This window comes from Cyprinodon variegatus, unplaced genomic scaffold, assembly GCF_000732505.1.
Source record: "Cyprinodon variegatus isolate N-32 unplaced genomic scaffold, C_variegatus-1.0 Scaffold44, whole genome shotgun sequence".
Taxonomy (NCBI): domain Eukaryota; kingdom Metazoa; phylum Chordata; class Actinopteri; order Cyprinodontiformes; family Cyprinodontidae; genus Cyprinodon; species Cyprinodon variegatus.
Window position 1 is genome coordinate 627023 of NW_015150497.1, and position 25721 is coordinate 652743.

A 25721-nucleotide genomic window follows, 5' to 3' on the forward strand; every position below is an offset into this window, starting at 1 on the left:
ATATATATATATATATATATATATATATATAAGATATATTTATAGTTATATTTATTTAACTATAAATACATAGTTACATATATGTTATTTAAAGCACCTGCTTTCATCCCTGCTACTCATCATCTTGTTTAAACACCAGAAAAATAGTAACTGAATAGAAGTATAAGGATAATCTGTCATAAATTCCGATTAGTGAAAGGCTATTCCACTGGATCTGGTTTGTAGTCTCCTTTGATTAGTGCACCAATAAAAGTCGGGCATCCTGAGAATTATCTCTGGGAGTTTGCTAACTGTCTAATACAGAAAATCAGATCAATCAGCTGGCTCCATGTGACCTGTGAAACATTCTCATTTTCAGTCAGCCAAATTATCTGGAAATCAGTTGAGAGTTCACCAGATTCCGAGTGTCTAAAGTCATAAAGTAGGGTTGGCATCCATTGATTTATATTTTCTCTGACCCACGATGGCCGCTCTGTCAGCACGCCTCTCACCCAATGCTCCGGGATTTATCCATGTCTATGGACTTAATACCGACTTCCTTCATTGTTTCAAAATAGAAGCTTTAAGCTAGATAAACCAATCTTTCAAACTTGAAGCACGCAGCTTTATATCCTAAGCTTAATATATAATATTATTATAAAGAAAAGTTATAATAAGTTAACATAACATGATATAAAGAATATTCTAATATTCTTAGTACGACCTCACTACTTAATATATTTTTATATACCACCTAGAAATATCACATTGTTATATTGTATCCAAATGGATTAACTAAATTAATAAAATGTTCTTTTTGATGGGTAAGTATGGATGGCATTTAGGCTTATAACGATAATAACAACAAGAATAAATCCATTAAATGAAAACCAAACAAATCAATGACCAACCACCTATGAACTGTTCAACTGCTTTGGTTAGGGTAAGATGATAATCTTCCATAGTTCTTGTCCTTTATAACAATGCAGAAAGATGCAACAATCTTTTTTATGTCATGATAGTAATGAATAAAAGTGAAGAGGATTAGTGGTCATGTCTTTTTTATTATGTATTATTTATGTTTTAAAATGTTCAATAATGTTACCCTCCCTATGACTGCCTTTTAAGCTTAAAGTAAGTGACACTGTAATAAGGCGAAGAGGAACAGTGAAAGGTTTTTGACTAACAGATAATTGCTGCAATTGTAGATAATCTAATGCACACTAAGGTTAATGCTCCCTACTCTGCTGATGTCTATGTACAGCAAGAAAAGAAACCAATTACCTTTTCTCTTTTACATGAGTTGGTGTTCCTCATTCTGTTCATATTAAAACAAAGAGGATGGTTCTTGAACAGATGTGCCCTGTGTTCTACACCATTAAAGACATGCATGAGGAAAAAGTGTAGAAAAAGAACAAAGGCAGGGCTACGTGGTTAGACAATGAGATCTGGTTCCATATATCACCCCTGATTCATTCTACTAAGCAAAGCCAGAGCTCCTCTAAAGAGCAAAAGAAATTCCACTAGGAGAATTTTATATATCTCATGGAAAATTCCAAAAGGGATTCCTGGTGTGATCCTGACAGGTTTTCAACATTCACAGCAGGGCTTCTATTCCTAAGTTTTTGATAATATGATCATGTTGACTGCCTGTGTCTGTAATGTGAATCTGAGCAACTCTCCATGCAGAAATCCAACACATTCAGCAGTTTTAATGTGGAATTGTGGGAGAAAGTTATGGCATTCAGCCATATACCTCAGTTTAAACGTTATTAGTGAAAATGACTATGTATTAATTTTTTATTTTTTTTGAGAAATCTATTTATCAGAAAGTAAATGTAATTACTTTTTGTGTTGCTCAAAAATACACATTCACCTTCAAATATTTTAGTTCCCTATAAAGAGTTTAGTTCCATGCAAAGATGGGTGATGCAGCACACATCTCAGTAAGCCTTTTTCTTTTCTGTAAAATAAAAGTGAAGAAATATTTGTTTTCTGTAGCAAATACTTTAAAATGACCCACATTCACCCATTTTATCTAGTAATGCACTGGCAATCAGTCCATGGATGGATGGATGGCTGGATGGGTGCAAATGGTATAGGCCACATAATAAATGAGACATTTATTTATTGTTTTTGTTACGACAGGGGCAGCTGGCTAAAAATATATTTTCTCTAAATCTTATCTACAGTAAGACCAATAATTAGGGAGTTTGAAACATAACCTGCCACAAACAAGATTGTGTTTATTTTACTAAAATGTTCTTTAAGATAACAGTAACAGGTGAGTTGTAAAAAAACTATGGTTATCTAAGAGCAGCCAGTATTTTACACCATGCTACTGTAAAAAACCTGTAAAATAAATATAAACTCATAACTTCAACATATTTAATGAGTGGAAACATATGTTTGGAGGCCTTATTCAATTCAATCTCTCTGTCAAAAACATTACCACAGTAGGTCTGAAAATTATTTTAAAGTAACTATGATTAAAATATTTTTATTCACAATTCTTACTGCATTGAGCTTGATTGCTCAAGTAGGATTTCTTAGAGAAATGGCTATTAGCCATTCTTTAAAATGGGAAAGGAGATATGCTGGTGAAGATTCTCAGCCATCCAAAAAAGTCATGCCTAAAAAGTTTAAAAAAAAAAACTTTTTTAACTTTTTTGGAAATAAAGAAGAGCATGTTCTTTGTGCTTTGTGTGGATCATTAAACATTTAGGAGACTATAAAAAAAATCTGATAACTACTTAAACAAACCCAGAAATGACAGTCAGAGCAACAATTGCTAGACAAAAAAAAATAGAGCAGTGATTTCTATTAGGTTTGCCAAGGGCCTAAGGTTACTTTGCTCGCTGCACATCTTTATGAGAGGTCCTTATAAGTTTAGATAACACAATATATATTAGGATGACTTTACATCCACATACATGTATTTTTCTGAGTAACTATATACACTCTAGATCCTATTACCATACAGGCATCTGGTGGATAATTGTGTTAATTGGAAACTGATGACAAAAAAAAAACACTCTCCATGAGAAAACATGAAATAAAAATGAGGAGCTTCTCTTTTTTGTGACAGGTTGATTTCATCTGGGAAACAGCATAAAGAAATGATGCTCTGTCTGTGCTTACTGGTGAGAGAAGGATAATTTAAAAGACATCTTTTGTCTGATCTGCTTTAGGGATGCTTTATTCTGCTTTCTCCCAGACACAAAAGCTGTTTGCACCATCTATTAAAGTGCTTAGTGTAAACAGATTCCCCTATCAACATGAATTAGTCTGCTAAAGCATTTAAGAAGCAAAGAAAGAACAGTCTCAAATCTTCCCTATGATATTGTGTGAATATATGAAACACACACTAAACACACTAAATGCAATTTTTATTCAAAAGCTGAATAATCTCAAAGCACTGGAGGTTTATTTCTTTTTTAATAATACCTGAAATACATCTGTAATTCAGAAATGATCAGCTGTATTTTATATTGATCATGTTTTTTTTAAGTTTATGTTGAGTCTTCTTATTACAATGTGACACAAACACAATTTTATGACTTTCCCGTTGGGGGTTAGCTTCAATTTTCTCATTCGGTCCTCAAGTAATAAAAGTCAAGTGTCCCTGCCCTAAGCTGCTTCAATGGCACTTTCCAGCCGTCTGTGTCTCTGGTGCAGCTGATATCGTCACGAGCCTCAGTGGCAGTTAAAACCACAAAATGACCCATTAAAGAGATGGTGCGCTTTTACAGATTAGCTCACACTGCCTTCATATGGATACTTCTCAAAATAGGGGAACATGTCTATTTTTCGGATATGATTTAATTTAATGGAACCAGCTTCTGTTCTAAAATTATACAAACAATCCTCTTTATAATTAATGATATAAACTAAAAATTCTAATGTATACTGTAGCTAAGTCAGACATTTTCTTTACTCTATAAAAAGCCATACCTTTGAGTTTCTCTGTTAACTACTTATTTTCACTATCAACTATGCAAACATTGTTCCCTTCTCCACATGCTTTACCATTTTTCTAAAAGTTATTCTAGGTGTTAAACCGGTCTTGTCATTATTCCTCATGCAAAACCTTCTCAGCGCATTCAAATAAGACTACCGTTCAACCGTATATGAAGCACAAATTAAAACTAAAACATAGTAAAAGCAGCTAAAATGATGGGGGAAAGACCCTGAAATTTCAAGTTCTTGCAAAAATATTTATATTATCCCTTCTTCCTGGGATTATTGCTTTTCGGTGAGACAGAAAGAAATCTGTCTCATGCAACAGGCGAATAAGTTGTTAGAATCATAACATGTCAATCATTAATAACACTCTGACATTGGTTTAGAGCTGTACAGAGCCACTCTCTCCACTCTCAGTATGTAAGAAGAGACGCAAAGAAGATTATTATGTATAACAGTCAGCTGTCTGCACGGTTGGTGCAATGTCTCCTTACCTGCTTGCCTCTCTGTGTGTGATTCTTCTGCGCTCGCCCTGGCCATATGGGTGTGTGCACGCTTCCACACAAGCACACAACCCCTCAAACAGGAACTGATGAATCTGCACGACTTTAGCCCTGCAGCATGCAGTGCATTATGGGTTTCGCTCTCTCAGTCTCTCCTCTTCTCTACCCTCTCTCTCTTTCTCTCTTGGCAGTGTTAGAGGGGGATGTCCTCACCTCCTGTTTGGAGAAAGGAGGGTAAAGTCACACATGCATATCCACGCAGACACACACACACTGTCACGCAAGCACGATGCAGAAGAAGAGTCGTGATGACGACTGCCGCGGCTTTGGTCACCATGGCAACAGCTTCCCTCCCCCTACATCCTCTGCTCCTCTGATGTATCTGAGCCTCTCTGAGAGATTATTTTGTTAAAATCAAGAACTAAAAAATTTTATATTTTTCTAAAAAAGCCATAATACTTATTTCTATCTCTTCTTGTTTCTTCAGTCGCCAACAGGAGACACAGAAATGACAAAAGACTTATTTACACAATGATAACCAACTGTTGCTTCTCCTTTCTTTGATAAAGTGAGGAGATTATGGAGTAAGAAGGGACAGAGATAGCTACAATCTTTGAGGTTTTGTTTGCTCTTGGTTTCTGCTCATTTGTGCAATTAATATGGGAAGTAGAGTACAGTTCCTTTCAACAGCTTATTTTATCTTCTTCACTCCTTTATCCAGTTTTGTAAGCCTGGAGCCCTTTGATAACACCTTTAGATAAGTAGTCAAATTACAAAACAAGAAAACTAACAAGAACCATCATCAAAGATCCTGGAAAAGAAGAACTTTAAAAACTTAAAAATAATTGTAATACCTCATCAATATCCTGACCATCTGTGATGATTCTGAGAGCAATAGAAAGAGATGTTGGATACAAACAAATGAACTTGTATTCTACTGAGTTACTAGGGTCAAGAAAAAGAAGACCCAGAAGCAAATGCATATTCCCTTTGGCAGAAACAGTGGGTGGTAAGGTTGGATAAGACAGGTACAAGTGAAAGAATTACCCGAAAGGAAATCAGGGTGACTAAGAAATGAAGTTAAGATATCCTATCTTGTGTCTCCCTTGGTGACAGAGTGGGTGGAAGGCCGCAGCTGTCCTTCAGGCCCTGCAAATTAGCAACTTACAGCTAAACCCCGCGGAAGAACCTTAAACCTTCAACTCTCAGTTGTCCAACCATTTCGGCACGGTTTATATGACAACTATAAACCATCTCCCTACAATCCCTCCCAGCAGTCTCTCACTTTTCTCCATCTGAAGGCTATGATCCGACCACGCAGCAGTCTTGGCTGGAGTTGCTGTTTACTACTATAAAGTTATATTTGAGTTTATGAAATGCTAATGCGCAGTTTAGAAGCAATATAGACAAAAAAATTATTTGCATGGTGCTTTCTATCTCCCTAGTTGTTATGAGAACTGCTTGATGGATTAACATGAGATTCATTTCTTAAATGTTTCGGAAAACATTTTCTGTGGGCAAATAAGATAAATTGGAGTGTTAATAAAATTAAAGGAAACTATTTTGACTGATTTTAAATTTTCCAAATTATTTGCACTTAAGGACACCTATCTCGTAACACAAATATAAGATCTTACTATTATGACCTGTTCCCTGGTATTTTCACATTCCGGATATGCTAGGGTTGGATTTTATTTATTTAGTAGATGAGGAGACTTAAAGATTGTATTCTGTTGAGAATTGCTTGTAGTTCATTAAGCTTTTATCATATTTTTGTGGTTGCATAAAAACAGAAAGAGAAATATTAGACATATTAGCATATAGCTTGACCATCAGCTCAGTTCTGAGGAACTTTTGTGTAGAGGAGAGAGGTGCTTACGTTATACCGAGTACCATATGGAGCAGTCTTCCCTCCACTTGGGACCTCTACACACCAAGATACAGGTAGGGGGCTTTCTGCAACATGAAAAGCTCCACCCATCCTCCACACCATATCTTAGCCTTTTCCCACAGGCATGCGGCCCAATGAGCATCCAGAGCAAGATCACCCAGCTCTGAAACATTTTCTACCCTGCAGTTTTGTGGAACTATAGTCACACTTAATTTAACCTCATCTATTTCTCTTTGTTTTTCTTTAAAATTAAGCCTGTTGAACTGAAATAACATTTTTGAACTACAACCATCAAGTGTGAATGGTATCACAATATAAAATCATTTAATCCTTCGATACTGTAATGATACAAGGAAGCAAGGGTGGAGGTTTCCCATACAATCTCATACAATTTTAGGACTACATTTTAATCTGAAGGATACAAGCCTAAAACAGACCAATAGAGCTCACTTTTCCATTCCATTTTTATGGTTGGGGAGAGTATACACCAGCCGGGACTCCTGGGGTTCCTATAATGAATTGTTCTTGAATTTGAGGGACTCTGGGCCACTTGTTCAGATTTTAAAGCTCGTATGATTAGTCTGCTCATTGGGGCTAATGCTATTACAAGGTGTCCACAGGCTCGATGAGCCACATCAGCTAATTATAATTATTAACATTAACTACCTGCACACATACACAAAAAACCCCACTTTTCACTGGAACAATTTGTTAATGACACTGCAGTGGCCCTTGAGCACAGTGGCCATTGATTAGGCTCATGAGTTATGATGGTAGCGGAACTGCTGGTTTAAATACTGCTGCCATTTTACTTCTTTATTTAGATTTAGATTACAAAAAAGTAGAGCAGGTATTACCGGTATGTTTCTTTCTGACATGCATACTTGTAGTTCACCTAAACTGATGACTGCAGATTTTTGGTTTGAAAGACAGCAGACACTAAACTTATATCAGTGCTTTTTTTTTCATTTTTGTATATATAGTACTTTAGAGGTTCAAAGTTTGTATTTTTCTTGTCATTTGTGCGGAAAAAAGCAGCACTTGCGTACAATGGAGTTTTTGTGCAAAAAGTCACAGCTTTATTAATGAGATAGCAAGTATGAAAAAGACACTATGCTACAGAAGCAAAAAAAAGGAGAAAAAAAAGAAGAAAGCATTATATTAGAATAAAAGTGAAAGTAAATATTTGCCACTTTTTTAACAATAACTAATTATGAAGCATTTTCCTGTACCTAAATATATCACTCATTCTTAATGCATAATGTATTGCAGTTTAATTAACTGATTAATACCTTTTTTTTGTACAGTCCTTAGGCTCTTTAGGTATTAAAGGTCAGAAGAGGTCTTTGCTCAAAAGGAAATCAGAACCTTGAAAATCCGATATGTACTTTAATATACTGCCACATAATCCCAGAAGAACCAGCACTGTCACGATTAAAAACAGAGCACTCAGTATAGGCAAGACAGACAGTGGGATTATTTAAAAAAACGTTTATTAAAAACTGGCGGATCGGAGTAGCTGCGGCTAGGGCGTCTAAGGAAGGAAACTCTGAAGGAAAGAAACACATGTCAGTGATCAGGTAAACCTGACGGAGGAAGATTATGAATGCGAAAAGTTGTCAAAGAGTTTTTAACTTGATTTGCTTTGGAAGCTTGTCCTGCTACTGGTAGCTTCCAAATGGTCTGCATTTCCTGAGGAAACTCAGCTCATATTTTTTGCGCAACCAATTAACTTTCACCTTTAACGGCCGCGACGAGGACGACAGCCTCTGTACATGTGTTGCCTTCATACAACCTAAACCTCCACCACGAACTCCATGTTTAACCAATTTTTATCTATACCAGCTCATATATCGAGGAAGAACAGCTATGCACATTGATTAGCTTATCATCTCCTCTGATGTTTTTTTACCCTTAACAAATATGTTGATAATATAAGAGGGATTCTTATATTTTCTGTCATTTTATGTCTTTTACAAGCTTGATTTGTGTCATATGATGTAAGAAAAAAAGAGTAGAACAAAAAGAAGAAAGAGGAAGCGGCAACTAGAGGTTGATTGTTATTGAACAGAGGGAGAACAACTTTTCATTAAAATTTGTCCATACATGATCAACTACAATGGCTTTGAAATATGTCATAGGCCAAATTAGAAATTATTTATATCACCTTAGCATTTCAACAAAAAGCTCCGCATAAAAACATTGTCAATGGTAACAAAAGATGACTTCTCTGAAACGTGTTGTTGTATGTATTTATTTATCCTTGGAAGGAAATAAAGCCACTTTATGTATGTAACAATTGTCAGCACACTAAATGCACTTTTTTAACTGAGATAACCCATATTCGACTAGTATCTTGAGACCACCTTGCTGAAACTGCTGCTGGTAGAAATATATCAGGAAAAGGCAGACAGGAGACTCTGCAGGGTATGTAAAGTCAGCAGGGAGTGAGATAAATGTGAAACAATCACAATACAAAGGTTGACCACATTTTACTAAAGGAATGTAGTGTCTTATTTCCTGTTTATACTTTACAATGACTATAATGAAGAATTACACTTTGATGCAGTATTTCCAGGTGTTTACTATTAAGATTTGGATTGGTATCTAAGGAAAAAACTGGACATCCCAACCAACTAAACCAATTGAATTATTTGCAAGCACATTTTGCCTTATCTTTGCAAGAAAAGTTGAATGGTAGAGAGACATATATCAGCCTGATCCTGCAAAGACTCACAATAAACAGAATGGCCAAGCACCACAACGCTTATTTCTGTTTAATAATTCCTAACATGCCGATTCCCATCTGTGCTCTAAGCATATCCCCAACAGTAATCAACAGGCCTCATGCCATTTTAAATTCACATTAAAATTGTATCAAGCACCACACTCTTTCATTATCTTCACCGGAAAGAGGCTAAGCAGTATGAATAGCTGGCTAAGACTTCAAAATTACCCATGGAATCTAATCATTATTTTATAGGAGCTCTGTATTAATAAAATGTACTTATCTGCTTCACAATTCTGCAAACAAACAAAACAATGGAAACATTTTTACACTGAAATGAAGTACTCCATGCAATAGAAAAGTAGTTCTCTGATGATTATACTAAGATCAAACCCAGGATTTTATCATCCAACAAGACATACCGGTAGTATAACCATCACAAGATGCTATTATCATGGTTAAGTAATCTTGAGATGAAAAAAATAAGTATTTGAAACAGTCAATATAAATCTAAACAAGAAGATTCATCTGACTTAACACTAATCTTTTACCTAATGTTGTTTACATACTTAAATTTGCTAAATACAAAATTGTTGGAGCCTTCAGACAGGCCAAATCCGAGCTCCAATCAAAAGGCAGCTGGCAAAAATTTGGAACAAGAGTTGTAGCTGAAGGCAATGGTATGGAGCTCCACCTAAGCCTCTGTCAAGGTGTGATGTAGAAAATATTGACCATGAATGTAATTTACACAAAATGAAACCAGTTATTAAACCTTTAAAAGAAACCAGTAGATATTTTAAGTTATTTATGTCTGAGGTTAGGCAAATTTTAATAAACATCCCCAAGAAGGGGTCCTTATCTGAAGGTGAAATAAGAAACCAGAATAATAAAGAACTCCTGGATCCCCGAACTGTTACTGCCTATTATTGTGAGGATGGACTGAACTGTTAAACCAGAGTGTCAGTGATTAGGCGGTGCCCTGCCCCCCTCATGCAGTCACTACAGGTCCGCTGATCATCAGCCGTCAGTCGTCTGTTTATTTTAATAAATGTTTTGAACTTTCCTACTGACTCTCTCACCTTGAATATTGGGTCCACTGTCCCTGTTTTATGACAATCAGTTCCTTTGATCAACAACGCTTTAGTCAAGTTTTTCTACTTTCAAATGTAGAGGTACGGTCCAGGTGCTACACCATATTGTGTCGCCTCAACATGAATCATGACTCAAAGGAGCGCTGTTCCACATTCTTCAAACCACTATGCTATCTACTTACCCTAATATAACAGGATTCATGCCTTAATACCTAAAGAAGTGAAATACATGTAGTATACCAATGCCTGCTTTTGAAATCCTACTGCTAAAAAAAAATACAAAAGTAGGGGATGCCAAAAAGCGTGCAGCATTTAGTATTTGATGTTAGCAAAATGAGCAGCAGCCTGAAAACATGGAAGTCAGCAAGATATGTTGCTTTCTGACCTCTGCCCAATCCTCATTAAACCAGTCCCTCATGTTTCCCCCTGCAGTTATGGGGCCCACTGGGGGATGGCCTAGTGTCACTCCTTTAGAATGGGTGGTCCAACAAGGAAGGGACCAACCACCAAGTGCCCGCTGTTAAACCCCAAACTCATGCCTGGATCCAGGGTGGAGTCCAAGCTCCAGGCGACGTCTCATGCTTTAATTTTTTTGTCTTCAAATAGGCTTTTTGAACCACTTTTTGCCTGACCCATCACCTAGACCCTGTTTGCATTGGTAGACCCGATCAGCAGCATTTAAACTCCCGACAACATGGCCTCTGGGATCTGCTGGGGAATTCAAATCTCCCATCATGTTAAGGTGACAGCTAAATTTTTGTTTTTTTTGTTTTTTCATGGTAGTACCGTAATTAAAAATATTGTAACATCATAATAGGACATGTTTAAATATTAACTAACATTTAAATATGTAAATATTTAAATGTTAGTTAACTTACCTTCATGATTATTTGAATCCATGCCTTAAAATTAAAATTTTTAATTTTCATAAAATTTAATTTTCATCTACAATTAGATCTACAGTTCTTTCCTTGACTGTTTCCACTGCTGTTTAGGCAATAAAACTCAAAAACTTAATCCACAGAAATGTTATTTGTTAGTTTCTCACAAAGTGAATGCGGTCTAAAGGTAAAGCCATCAGATACTGTGTTTTTACATAACACTTGTCTAAAACACTTTGCAAGTGGATTACTATTAAATACAGTAAAAAAATGTGGGAGGTCTTGACGTTCTTAATAACATCGGAGTTTCTCAGGAGCTTTATCTTAATACCTGAGGCTACCATGAAGATCAGACTGCTAAAAAAACAAAACACACACACACACACAGTCAACTAAAATATGGTGGCAATACATTCCAAACACGGTGGAAGTGAACAAATCTCAGCACATTTCCCTTGGTGACTTGCTGTTGGTAAATATTCATAAGCTGGATCTCTAGACTCATCATAGCTTTCAGAAAGATGTGTAAATGTGTGATACACTGGGAGAGAGACATGATGAAGTAATGAATATTGAATAGACTGTTGAACTTTATCACACATGATATAGGATCTTGAGACACATGGAAGATGGGTTACAGTGTACAAAAACATGGTTTTAATGAGAACTACAATGTATCTATGACATTATCAACAAGTCTAAAGATATGCAGTATTGAACAGATAAACTGCCATTTGTTTATGCAAACCATAATCTTTCATAGACACATGACCTAACCTATAAACATATATAAATATCAAGCTTGTTAATTTGAAGTATGATTCTGTTGGCAGGGTTTGAAATGTGACCTGATTAAAAAGCAAACTTTAAATCATCATTATTAGCTTTTTTGTAGTCTTTCAATTTTCTGAATTTCTCAACTGAAACATGAATCAGATACGTCTATAGGCCACTTAAATAATATCAACAATAAGTAAAAGAGAAAAAAAAATCACCTGGAGGTGCCTTGAGGCAAAGATACGCTTGATAAGGCTTGATCACACTAAAAATACCTCAAAGACCAACCATACATTTACACTGACAAGTCTGAATCCCAACAGTCACCAACAGCAGCAAAGATTTATTAAGCAATAGAGTTCATGATTTTGTAAAAAAAATATATATATCATTCTCCAAGACTCTGTCTTTTTCCCAAATTTTAATCTTTAAATTTAAGGAATAAAGTGAATACAAAACATCTGTAATCAAAATATGTAAACAGTTCTGTCAGTGTAAAGGAAATACTAAATTTAAGTTTAACAATACTAGGAAAAATAGAAATTGAGTCCATTAAAGTAATTGATTACTGATCCCTATGTACTTGGATTTGGAGACAACTTGGATTCTGCATCTAAGCTGGGGTCTCCTCACAATGATATATAAGCATAAATATTCTAAAAAAAAGGCAATTACTAATATGTTCCAACCTAACTCTGGTTCACTTAAACCAACTAAGGTGCAGCAGTGACAGACTGAAAAATGCAACCCAAGGCTTTCTATTGTGACACTCCACAAATCACTCTGTGAAATCAGAAAAATTATAATTTCAATGTGAAGGATCTATTTTTCACATTTCAGTGTGTAAGGTTCTGACCTTCTACCTCCTTATTCAAACAGACCTTGTTATACATGAGTCCAGCCCCCTTATAGAGAAAACCCTGTTTCTCTTACAAAAAAAATGGATTGAATTAAATGTTTAGACTAGTTCCAACCTAATTCCCAAAAGGACCATTGAACTTGTGTTTTCTATCAGACTACCCCAGCTTCCAACTCAGAGGAAGTGACTCTGGGTAAAACAACACCCTGGGGACGGAAATTTCTAGTTCAAATACCAAAAGTATGTTGTGGAATAGGAGAAAGAATCTGTAACAGTATTTAAACTGCAATTATTTTTGCTTTTCATTTTTTAAAGTCCTTTACCTGTTCCTTCTCATTTTAAGACTGTCATCAGGAGGTTGCTGATGACTTGAGGCACTGCATTTGTATTTTCAATAATAGCTGGTGCAGCTTTGTGCCAATGACTGAAGCTCTGCTTTCTTAGCATTTAAGAAAAGCGCCTGTTGAGTAATTATTTCTATTTTTCATCATTTTAACCCAGTCAAATGTGGGACACTGTTTAATTTGTGGGGCAACAGCACAAAAGTAAAAAAATGCAGAAAAATTGCAACACATCGGATATCTGGTCACCCTATGTGTTGTGGGAACCTTTTCACATGCAGTGTGACAGGAAAAAAGTTGCATCGTAGATTGCAGACTCCAAAGCACATGTTGTGACCCTGTCTTAACCTTAAATTAAAAATGTGGCCTTGCTAAAAGAGCCATATCTTTATGTACAGTATGAAAACAGCATGCACAATAACTGCACTGTTTCTGACCTCAATGTTTTAAACAGCTGCAGTTGATCTCACCAGTCAACTGGTTTAAAACATTGTGTGTGTAACCTGTGTGATATCATGTTTCTTGATGAAAACATAGTGATTCTGCTGTCTTTTCTCTCACATCATCCATATGACCAGAACACATGTTTCTGAATAATGCATACATCCCGATTTTAAAAATAGATTTGTATGTCTGCCTTTAATGAGCCAAATAGAAATCCAGATCCTGGTGGCAGATTTGCTGAAACTTTCCAAGGATCACAAAGCAAGGGCTTCCAATACACCGGCTATGAAAGATGATGGGGTAAATAAGGAGTAAGCTTCATAGAATAAAATATTCTTTGGAGGACCTAGTGATTATTGCTGCTTTGTTTTTTGTGTTTCTATAGTTTTGTTTCTCCTATCAGTTCTGGTGTTTCAAATGTCTCTTTACATTTTTTTTTCTCTTGTATGCATAGACTGCTTTGGTGCAGTTGAACTTTCAGAGTTAGCAAAACTATTGTCTTCATCTAAGCCTTCAACTTGTTTGTTAGATTAATTTCCAACCAGGTTATTTAAGGAGGTATTCCCTTTGATCTCCTCCTCAATTTTAGATGTGATTAACTTATCTCTGTTACAGAGATATGTACCTCAGGCTTTTAAGGTAGCTGTAATTAAGTCTCTTGACCCATATGATTTGGTCAATTATAGACCTATATTCAATCTTCCTTTCCTATGTAAAATTCTTCAGGAAGTAGTTGCCAAACAGGTTTGCGATCACTTACACTATAATGAACTTTTTGAAGAGTTTCAGTCTGGCTTTAGAGCTCATCATAGCACTGAATCAGCTCTGGTGAAAGTCACTAATGATATTCTCATGGCCTCAGATAATGGACCTATATCTGTGCTCATCCTGTTAGATCTCAGTGCTGCATTTGACACAGTTGATCATAATATTCTTTAAGAAAGATTAAAATATTTTGTAGGAATTAAAGGAACAGCATTAGACGGGTTTAAATCTTATCTATTTGATCATTTTCATGTGGGGTACCACTGGGATCAGTGCTAGGACCAATTCTCTTTACTATATATATGCTCCTAATCTGTACCGTTATTAGACAGGATGGGATTAATTTCTACTGTTATGCTGATTATACTCGGCTACATCTGTCTATTAATCCAGATGAAGCTAACCCATTACATAGATTACAGGCATGTCTTGAAGACATAAAAACCTGGATAACTCTTAACTTTCTTTTTCTGAATGCAGACAAAACAGAATTTATAGTCTTTGAACCAGAGTATTTGAAAAAGAAGCTGATTAGTCAGTCACTTCATTTGGATGGGATTAAACTGATTTCAGATACTAAAGTAAAACATCTTGGTTTTAGTTTTGATCAGGGCCTGTAATTTACATCCCACATCAAAGAGGTTTCTAGAATTTCCTCCTTTCATCTGCGGAATATTGCAAAAATTGGAAATATCCTGTCCTGGGGTGATGCTGAGAAACTAGTCCATGCATTTGTTACTTCAAGGCTGGACTATTGTAATTCTTTACTATCGGGATGTCCACAAATTGTAGTTAAAAGCCTTCAGCTGATCCAAAATGCTGCAGCCAGAGTTCTGATGAAAATTAAACAGAGAGATCATATCTCTCCTATTGTAGCTTCTTTTCATTGTGTATGCACCTCTATCTCTCCAGTTCTTTTCCCTAAAAAGAGATCACTCGGATAAACTCTTTCAATAACATTTTATAACTTTTATATATTACATAACCAGGAGACATGACAACATATTTTGATAGAAATTGTAACCTTACTCAGATCAGAGATATTGCTTAGGGTTACAGAATGGCAGCTGCTCACCTCCGGGCTCACCTTTCAGGAAGTGGCCCCAATTAACAGTAAAAAAGGCATTTTATACATGTCGAGTCTGCCACAGCATCATATTTTACATCACACACATTAGCAGATGATTAGACAGCCTTATCAAAATAGGACACTGCTCTCATTCCATTTCCAAATCTTTGCCACGCACAAAACGAAGATTATAACTGTATATCCAGACAGAGGAATTGTCCTAATTAGATTAAAACATCAGTTCTGACGCGCATCAGGCAGCCCGTACCAGGTTGTGATAAACTGTCAGACATCTTCAATGATAATTATCCTAACAATTGGCTTCCTGTTAAATCAAGAATATATTTAAAATCCTCCTTCTCACATATAGACCCTTAAATGGCCAAGCTCCATCTTATATAAGAGATCTGATTGTTCCATATGTCCCTAACAGAGCACTTCGTTCTCAATCTGCAGGTTTACTAGTGGTTCCTAGAATTTCTAAAAGTAGAATGGGAGGCAGATCTTTTAGTTATCAGGCTCCTCTCCTGTGGAACCAACTACTAGTTTTAGTCCGTGAGGCAGACACCCTGTTTACTTTTAGGGTAGGCTTAAAACTTTCCGTATTGATAAAGCTTATACTTATAGTGACTCAGGTTAACCTGAGCTATCTCTATAGTTATGCTGCTATAGGCTTAGACTTCCTGAGGACACAGGGACCCCTATTTCATCATTCTGCTTCATTCTATCTCTATTTTCCCCTCTATTTATTTAATCTCTAACGTTATGATCTCTATGCTTTTTCTCATAGTAGCTTTGCCTTGTCTGTTCCTGTTTGGCTGTGACACCATCCTGGAGAGAAATATCATCTGTGCTTCTGCCATCAACACCTTTGTTTTTAGATGTTGTCGCAACAAGCATGGTTTGACTGTATGATCTGGTAAACTGTAAAGTTCCTTGAGATGACATATGTTGTGAATTGGCGCTATATATAAACTGAATTGAATATGTATAGTAGAAAGTTTTATTTTATTTTTTTTCTATAATTAGTTTTGCCTTGGTGTTCTTTACCTCAGGTTAATCTAAGCCTGAGTCATCCAACTCAGGCTTAGATTAACCTGGAAATGTTGCTAAATAATGAATTTTGCATTTGTCTTGATTTATGTGGAAAGTTAAAAGACTTTAACTTAAATTGGAATTAGCAGAAGTACACTATAAACTATATCACCAAAGTATTTCAACAGTGGACATAGAGCGTCATGGAATGAATTTCCATCGTTGAGCTGCAGCATCCAAGCCACCAAGTGCAATGCAGAGCGTCACATGCAGTGGTGAAAAACGTGCCACCAATGGACTCCAGAGTAGTGGAGACGTGTTCTCTGGAGTGATGAATCACACTTCTTCAATTTAAAATTTGATGGATGACTCTGGGTTTGGTGGTTGCCAGGAGTGTGATCCTCTCAAGTGTAAAGTTTGGTGGATGGGGGGATTATGGTATGGGGTTGTTTTTCGGGAGCTGAGCTTGGCTCTTTAGATACGGTAAGTGAAAGGAACATTCTGTTTGGCCCTGGCCCCTTGATAATGAAACATGGCTGCCACCAGTGCTCAAGGCAAGGTCCATAAAGACATGGATTACAGACAAAGCAGATTCTGGCGTAGATTAACTTCATTGACTTGCAGAGACACCTGACCTCAAGCCGATAAAATACCCTTGGGATTAATATATCTCAGTGTGTAATGTCCGTGTGTGACCTCTCAAATCTGCGTCTGGGAGAATGGTCAAATATTCCAACAAACACACTCCTTAACATTGTGGACAGCCTTCCCAGGAGAAATTAAGCTTTTCTAGCTGCAAAAGATGAACCAACGTCATATTTAACCCATATGGATTAGGAATGAGCTGTCACTTAAGTAATCAGTAATACGTTATTATATTTCTTAGAAATATGCTTTTGTCCTAGTAGAAAACATAGGACAAATATTACAATGCATTGAACCTCGCTGCCATATTAGTAATTCTATATGGCCACTGATTTCACTTACTAACATTTGCTTAACATTAAAAAAAAAGTGATTATCAGACATATTCACCAAATTAAATTTTATGTTGATGTTTGGCAAATGGTGTCATAGCTTTAGAACTTTTATGGCAATGTTCAACAGACAAGGTCCAAATATTCAATGCTGGGGGGTATTTGCTGGCTATTAACAACTTGTACGCTGTGAAAGATAGTTGCTGCTTAGTCTGTCAGTGACTGTTTTACAACCTGAAGCAGGGTGTGACACTTGGAAATAGTCAATCAGGAGCTAGTAAACTATCCCTAAACACCAGTTTAAACAGATTAACCCTATTCTAACTCCCAATGAGGAGTTAGAATAGAGGGGCAACATCAACACCCGATCATAAGCGTGAAGAGCAAAGATGAGAAGCTATAGCTTCTAAACCACACAGTTTTAATCTCCAAAACTATGCCTATAGATTCAATAAATAAACAAAAATCCCAAACAAGATAACTGATATATGTGCTGTAAGCCTTAGGAAAGTCTAACTGCGTTTTCTGCAGTGAGAGAAAGCTTGACTTTGTTTTGAATATATGAACACAGCCCCCGCTCTGGCCATGGATTACCAGAATATCTCTGATAAATATCTGCGGGTCTGCCAATTCTAAATTATTCAGGGATTACATAATAAAATCCTTAATTCATGAGCAATGGAGTGATTTAACTCATTGTAGGTGGAATGATGTCAGTTAAGTAAACAGCGTTGTTGGTGAAAACAAAACAAAAGTAACTTTGCAGTGAGCTGTGAGAGTTAAGTGGAGTTATAATAGATAGGATGAATAAGCGTATACTAATTTGAAAAAGTGTGTGTGCTGTGTATCCTAAAATAGCCAACAGAGATCTAAAACGCAGGTATTAAAAATGTTAACATTTGTAGATAAGAGACCATTGTTGTTAATTATTTATTGTATCTGTTGGAGACATTAAAATGATCTGTGGTCAGAGGGGATTAGTTTACGTGTAATACTGGACTGCAGATATATTCAGTACATTCTCTCTACAAATAAGATCCTAAAACTGAAATTAGCGGCTATGTGATAAGTTATTATTGCTGCAGCTAATTGATTTTGTTTATAACGGCTGTGATGGTCCTATAAATGAATGACAATCACATAAATAAAATTGATTTTCATTTTATTCCAGAGCTTTTGTTTCCCATAGAGAACAAATGTATTGCCACTAAAAATAAAAAATTGTAAAATTATTGAGACTTGTAAAAGGAATTATTTTTTATTACAGATATGACAAAGGCAAAAAAAAACAGAGTAAGCATTATACTAAAACTTGCTTTTCAAGCTTTTCTTTCTTTTTTTTTTTACAAAAATTATTGTTGCTTAGAGTGACACTCACCACAGATTTATTTGTTTAAAAAAAAAAAAGTCTTTCTGAAAACCTAGGAGACATCTGAGATTGTATTCATTAACATCGTTAATAATACTTCAGAAATATAAACTGAATCAATTAAAGCAAGTTTTGTCCACAATAGTTTTAGGTGGAATTGTACCAGGTGGAGTTATTTTGGCACAATTCCAAAAGTGTGTCTCATAAATGTAACTTTACTGATTTCCATTTTAGGCCCCCCTTATGCATAGATTAGAACCATTAGTCCTGACATTTGCTGTATATAATTAGCTGTGTTTGAAACAGTTAATGAAGCTATCGGTTCATTAAGAGTGCATGTCATAACAGTGACAACTGCTATGTAAACATTACGCATGAAAATTGCAACACCTGAAAAGATACAGACGACATGCACAATAGATCGCTGGAAATGTATGGCTGTCTAGTTTCCAAGGATACATGAGGGGTAGAGCAACATCATATCTGTCACTTGACTGATGTACAGTGTGCCATGTTTGTTAAATCCTTTAATTGTGTCTTGAGAAAAAAAGCATTTGTGACAGAAATAAAAAAGACAATATTTGCTGTTCTAGAAACATTAAAGCCTCCTTCTTCATAGTGTTTAGAAAAAAAGAAAACATGCTTGATAATCTTTAACAGGGGATTGGACTTTTTTTTCCACAATATACCTCAGGATCTTTAAAGAAATTTAAAATGCGTCTCTTATTGTGTCCAAGCTTAGCGGCAATACATCTTTATAATATTTTATATTATATATATCTTTATATATTTTAGATTTTGCAGCTTAGCAATCCTGCCAATTTCAAATACAGGAAGCCTTTAGCCTTAGCTGTCAGGAGGTCAAAGTAAATCTAAAGAGAAATTCAACTAAACGACAAATTAAGGAATGGGTTTTTCCTCTAGGGTAATAGTCTTACAGTTTGATTATCTGAGGAGCATCCTGTATAAGTTAAAAAGCAATTAGAGATAATTGTCATTCTCTATTTACAGTAACTTTGTCCTGTTTCATCATTATTTATTTTTAAAATTCACTTGAAACTTGGCTTACCATGGATCTGCTCTCAGTGGAACTTCTTGGAGAACTTGGAAACAGAAGCATCCTAATCAGATTCCCAAACCATGTAGACTGAATACTTTGGGTGTAGAGAAAACAGTCAATCCTTGCATAATCTAACTTTTGATGGTTGTGCTCTTTTTGTGCTCAGCCATTTCAAAGATCAGTTTAGCTGCCTCTTTCAGCTAGCTATATCCGGGATCTCAGGGTAATTGGAGGCTTTATGCTGTATGTCAGTTCTGCTCCCGTAGAGATTTTCAAGTGCAAAATTTCCAGTTGATTCCTTTTACATATTTTTTTATTAGTTTTGACTATCAACCTTATACATTTTATTTTTACAAATTGTAATTTTTTGTGTTCATCAGTAAAAATGATTCTAAGAGGTGTGTTAAAGGTCAAGCTTTCTCTCTCAGTTGAACTTTCCTGAAATTAGATCAATCAGGACAAACTCTTTAAGTAACACTTCATAACATATATGTATTAAATAACCATGAGACATGACAACAAATTTTGATAGAAATTGTAATCTCACTCAGATCAGAGAAGTTGCTTAGGATTACATAAGGTTTCTGCTTACCAATTGGCCTCACTTCTCGCGAAGTGTCCAAGATTAACAGTTAAAGAAGCATTTTATACATCTCCAGTCTGCCACATCATCACATTTTACATCATACACTTTTGCAGATGAGTAGACATTCATGTCTCCGGCCTTATCAAAATATTACACTTTGCTCTTATTCCATTCCAAAATCTTTGCCACGTACAGAATGAAGATTATAACTGTACTGTATATAGCCGAACCGAGGAACTGTTCTAATTAGGTAAACTACTGAGGAAAACATCAGTTCTGACACTCAACAGGCAGCTAATATTAAGGCGAAATAAACTCACACATCATTAATGAAAATTATACTTACAGGTGCTGGGCAGCTTAATAGAGTAATTTAAAAGCAATAGCAGCAAAAGCGTAAGAGCCAAAATAAATCAACAAGAGAATCTTGTTTTTCATAAAAGACCATAATTTTTTTTTTCCTTTACTTTTCTCAGTTTGCAGTACTTTATATTAACCTGATTTTTTAAAATCTCTTTTTTTTTCTTACAGGGGCATATAAACATGCACATTTTTGGCACAGCCAGATACACTAATGTAATGATTTTTTTACCCTCTTCACACTGTTTTCACTTTCTCTTAGCAGACAGTAATCCCCTGCTGCAGCACTAATAGAATTAGAAGAGCATATCCAATCCCTTTAGTACCCCTACAAGGAGCTTACAGATTAGACCTCAACTGAGTCACACAATGTGAGGGACTACCCTACCCATAATTCCAAAGGAAATACATTTTTTTCTTTCTTGAGCTCCTCATTGAATGAATAAAACAAAGATTGGATTAGTATAATAAAACAATAGTTTATATCATAAATTACTTTTTCCAGCAAAAATTTTCCTATGCCTTACATTTTCCATTATTTTGCCACATTGCAACCACATCCTTGTAAATTGTAAATATTAAATATGACAGACCATGGTAAAATAGCAGATTACTGTGAAGTCCCCCGCCCTGCAAAGCCTGGGTTTGTATCCTGACTGAGGGGAATGAGCTGCCAGTGTGGGTTCTTCGGTAAGATCCTTCACGCTAAAGCCTGCTTGTGGGAGTGGCGACCTACAGTAGTGGTTACGGCTTTGCACTTGGAATCCTGAGGTTCTGAGTTCAAGCCCCACTCCCACGGACTGCCATTCTGGGTCCCTGAGCAAGACCCTTAACCCCCTACACTGCTCCCTGAGCGCCGCACAATGGCAGCACACTGCTCCCCAAGGGAATAGGTTAAATGCAGAGAGTGCATTTCGTTGCTCTGTACTTGTGACAGTGTAATGGCAATAAAACGCTGGAAGTGAAATTATACATGGTTTCTTGTTCTTTATCTGTAAATAAAGTCCCCCTAAGTAATTAACTTATGGAACCACCTGGGGCTATATTTACAACTGTAAACCTCTTTCAATGTGTCTACACTAACTTTATACATGGATCAATGCCTTTTTTTAATCCTTAATGGGAAAAAAATAGACCTAACACAGAATCTATCTGGATACATTGACTGTGTCATTGTAAAACACAAATAGGATCAATTTTAAATAATATTTAGTAATAGTAACAGTCTATTCAAATTTATATTGTATATTAGGAGTGTATGTTTAAAAAGAGAGATCCTATGTGTCCTATCTTAACTTCCCTTCTTTGGCCTCCTGTTAGATCAGAATAGAATCAGAATATAAAATCCTCCTTCTCACATATAAAGCCCTAAATAACCAAGATGATCTTATATTAGCGATCTGATTGTACCTTCCTAACAGAGGAGTTCACTCTCAAAATTCAGGTTTACTTAGCAGGGGTGGATCCAGGATTTTCCAAAGGGGGCTGCGCACCTAAGGGTAATGTCGAGACAATGTGAAGCAAAATCAGTGTTTGCCAATCGGGAGTACGCGTACCTCTGCTGTGATGGAATTGGAAGGGGTACAGCAAAACATTTTCTTAGCTGATAAAATAAAATCTGTTTTGCTTTGTTAGGACCAAAATAAAAAAAATAAAAAAAGCTTTTATTAACCAAAGATTATGTTTTACTTTGAGTTCGCCTTCAGCTGTGACACACATAAAAGCCAAGCAGAGGGACTTCCTGGAAATAAAGAACAGCCTGGTGTCTGCTGTTATTCACACTTAGCTATTGTAGCTCATCAAAGCAGCTCGGGTGTCTTGATGAAAACAAATGAAACTAATTAAGTCAGTCTGACTATAATTGTTGTTCTGCGTTTTGTTCCTAATTTATCAAGTTTAAAAGTATTTATAAGGGAATCCAGTTTTATAAATACAGGTTTATATAATGATTTTAGTTTGTGTTTATTTCTATTCATTACTAACTTCCAGGTCAAATATTTATGTTTTTTTTTTTATTTGAGATGGAAAGAATGCAATGATAAGCATTAAATCATCAAATTAAAAGATTAAAAGATTTTATATTCAGTCATTGTCCATTCCACCTTTGGACAGTATTCATGGTAAGGCAAAATGCCCAAAGTCAAAAAAGGTTGGAAAACACTGAGCTAAATGACGACAAAAATGCCTTCTTTACTATTTCACAGAACCCCATTATCGCATATTTCTTATATATTCCCAAAAAGTAAGATGGTTTGCTTAAATTATTGATGCAAACTATCTCATCTCGATCAAAATATTTATTTTACACCGAGAGGCTTAAAAGTTTAATCAAATCCAGTCACAACAACTTCCAAGAGCTTATCTCACAGCTACTTATTGCAGGCATGGATGAAGAGATGCCTTAGTTTGGTTTGGAAGTAAAGAACAAACCAATTTTTTATGATCCTAATAATCCCTATTACAAAGATCCACAGCAAAAAGAAAATATTTTAGTAGAAACATGTGTGATTGATGCTGATGGTGAGTATTAATGATGTCAGCAATGTTAAGCATTCATGTTTTTGTCCTACAAATTTAATAATAATATCGCGCATGCTCTCCTTCAAGGAGGGTGTTGTAGATGAGAGCTACAGGTAATCTTACTACAAAAAAGTATGTAGCAGACATTTATTATGTTCTTCAAAAGGGGGGTGTGTGCGTCCCCATCTGTATCTGCCACACCTTGAGGTTCCTATAATTTCTAAATGTAGAATGGGAGGTAGATCATTAGGTTATCATGCTCCTCTCCCTGTGGAACCAACTGGCTGTTTTAGTCCATGAGGCAAAAACCCTCTTTACTTTTAAAATTAGGATTGAACCCTAATTTGATAAAGCTTATAGTTAAAAACAGAGTGATGTGTGCATAGTGAGTAGTGAGTAGATAGGTAAGCAGAGATAGAGTGATCTGTAGAGCGGAATTCAGTCTGGACAGACACTTTTCCATGGCTCTTCCTGGGCTCTACCTTTCTTATACCTAATGCAAAAATAATTAGGCAATCCTGAGCAATTTTCTCAATTTATACTGCTTTATTAGGCTGCTGAAGGACATAGGGACAACTTTTCCTCATTCTGTTTCATTCTGTCTCTCTTCTTCCATTCTGCTGCATATGTTACCTATTCTTTTTCCTGTTAAAATAGCTTAATCTGGTCTGTTCCTGATCAGATGTGACACCATCCATGATTGAAATATCCGCTGTGCGGCTGCCATTGACGTCTCGTTTTTTAGATTTTGGAGTTTGCCCTGTTTCAAGTGTAGTCCTGTTTCATTTTCTGTGACTAACTGCATGTGCTCTTTTTTTCATCCTCTGATATAAAAACTGCCTTGAAACTGCCTGGCTGTGTCTTTCCTGGACGGGGCCACCTGTGGAGCTAGTTAACAGTTACCTTTCGTATCTCTACTTTATATTCTATATTCTTTATATTTAATACTTAAAGCAGCAGACAGGCTGGGGTCCGTAAGCGCTAAGAAACTCAGATTTAAATCCGTAACTCTAAACTGATCTAGCCTAAGGTTGGGAACTCTACGGTTTTGGTTTCACAACGACTGCTATGAAATAGTTGAATCAACAATACCATGACAACAGGCTACAGGAAGTGGCTATTTTACCCCACTGGAGCTACAGATTTTAATGAAGAAATAAAAAAAAAGGATAATGTGTTTAAAAGATGGCTGCAAAGGAGAGGAGAGGAAGATTGGCGAAGGAGAAGATTGTTGCTTTAGTTAATGTGAAAGTGTATATGAAGTGGGTTATGGCAGGCTGTTTTTATTAAAAGCACCCTCCTCTCTGATGTTCCATTTGTTCAAATTATAGATCACTAAGATTCTTCCTAATCTAAATTACATGTTTGCAGCAGAAACTGAATTTCAGGAAGTAAAAAAAAAAAAAATTATACTAGTAAGAATTAAGTTTTACATACCTAGAAATGTGTACACATCTTAAGTTGCCATTTTGACATTTAAAGCTTAACTGAATAGGTATTAATAATGATATCTAAAATACATTTCTTCATAGTCAAAATAATAAAAATGATGACCAATAAAAATAGAGATATGGAGACCTGAAATTCATTTTTAGACATTCAGAATGTTTATTTTAAATGTGAACCATGTAATATCGTTTGTTAAGATATCAGGAATACATATTCAGTAAAACTAATACATATTAAAATGACTTACCATAGTCTGATCACGATAACATTGCAGTTTTATTTCTTGAATTATTCATTTAGATTAATGAATCTATTTAGGTGAAATCATCTAGCAGCAGGTAAAGCTAGTCATGGTTGCTAGTTTTCTAACCCAACTGCAGAACACCCTGAGGAGACAGATCGGGCAGAATTTACATAGCTTATTGAAAAAAAAGTTGTGGGCCATACTGTAACAGAGAGAGAAAGAGTTAACGAGAGTCGCTCAGTATGATGAGAATGACAGGACTAGAAGGCTTACAGCGAGAGACGTGAATGATCCACCGGGGAGACTGAGCGCGTGCTGCAGAGGGCCGTAGGCGGGAGATGCAGGTTGACAACTAGCTTAGCTTCAGACTTCACATGAACATACAAACCTGAGCAGCAGCTGGCCTATGAAAAACATGCAAACTTGCTTTACCTTGAAAGCAGTCAACAGCTGCCGCCCTCATTCTGCCTTTTTTCTTTTTCCTTTCTCTCCTATTTTGTTACTCTGATATATGCATTTTTGGCAGCATGATGTTCAGTTTCAAGGTCATTCAATCTGAGCTAAGTGACTAAACACTTGGCACTGGTCACTGTCGGGTGGACTCAATCATTTGCACCCCCAAGAGAGGACCCCCAGAATGTCCAATATTGTGGCTGCACAGTAAATAAAGTCCATTCTCTCAGTTGATGTTATTTTTAAATGTATAAATACCTTATGGCACCACTTAATTAAAGGACCAGATTTATTCATAATAAAAAAAAAAAAAAACATTACACAGAAAAAGGATGTTCACAGGTCTCTCTCCCTTCCTGTTCCCTTAATAGTCCGTC

At 36.0% G+C, this 25721-nt stretch overlaps 1 protein-coding gene across 1 annotated transcript in view; it reads right to left on the reverse strand.

The window, feature by feature from the left end:
• The window catches only part of mbnl1 (muscleblind like splicing regulator 1), a 96654-nt gene extending 92032 nt beyond the window's left edge, over window positions 1–4622 (reverse strand). Inside the window, exon 1 of the mRNA XM_015370285.1 lies at window positions 4437–4622. The gene's annotated coding sequence lies outside the window, so the exon portion shown is untranslated. The remainder of the gene's footprint in view (window positions 1–4436) is intronic.
• Between the last annotated feature and the right edge of the window lie 21099 nt (window positions 4623–25721).